The sequence below is a fragment of the Aplysia californica genome, unplaced genomic scaffold (assembly GCF_000002075.1).
Source record: "Aplysia californica isolate F4 #8 unplaced genomic scaffold, AplCal3.0 scaffold00182, whole genome shotgun sequence".
NCBI lineage: Eukaryota > Metazoa > Mollusca > Gastropoda > Aplysiida > Aplysiidae > Aplysia > Aplysia californica.
In genome coordinates, this window is record NW_004797452.1 from 1,038,587 (window position 1) to 1,039,680 (window position 1,094).

Here is a 1,094-nt window from a genome sequence, read left to right on the forward strand (position 1 = left end):
CACACACACACACACACACACACACACAAGCAAGCGCACACATACACAGCTTCATTCAACTAATCAAACAGTTTACCCCCGTTTGCAAACAAAGACGCATCTGACAGCGAGTGGTTATCCTCGTGATAAGGGCTTCTATATTCTTGTAAATATCTTGGTTGCTATGTAATTCCGCTTGTTACTTCGTACTAATTGAGAAAGTAAAAGAAACGTAAGCAAAAGATAGAAATACAAACGAAAGGGTCTTCCACAGCGGTTAGTGTATTACGACGCCTGAACAATGCCAAGCGACGTTGATGACATTATGGCTTTCTGAATGGTCGTCTCTGGGGAGTATTATTAATTGTGCAAGATACTATATCTGTAACATCATTATAACTTCTTGTGTCTGTTTTACGCTTCCGTCTAAAGAATTTAGACAATGTAGGAGGCAGAATGCTTAAAAACTGTTGCGGCAACCAATGCTCAGAGGGATACAATATCCCTTCTGGAACAAAGAGATGATAGTCGACGAATTAAACTTCGCCACAATGAAAACAAACTTACAGCTTTTTGTGTATAATGGAGATCCTAAAAGTTTCACCATAGACTGGGTTGAAAATGAAGCCACCAATGGTCTGTTTATGAAGATTTTAGCAGTGTTGTAATTTGATCTAAGATCGCATATAATAGGTTGATCAATTCTTCTGTCTGATGAACTACCAAAAAATGAACAGCCTCAAAAACAAAGTGGAGGCTTGAATAAAAATGATATTAATATGCATATTCTATTTTAATTTTGATAATCATTTATTCAGGGAATTTTTTCCTCTAGTGTCCTATAAGAGTGCATGCAAAAATTGTTCTAAGTGAACTCCTGGTTAGGTGAAACTAAACATACTGTTTTTATCGGCAGCAGAGACGACACACGTTAATTGTTGTTTGTTTTTTATTTGTTTGTTGTTTTGTTACTGTTGTTTTGTCGTTGTTGTTGTTGGGGGGTTTTTTTTTGGGGGGGGGCGTTTAAAAGTTGTTGGTTTTTTTTTTACGAGTGCACCGTTTTGTTGTGAATGATTATGATGATAACTCTTTTCTATCAATACATTCGTCAAGAG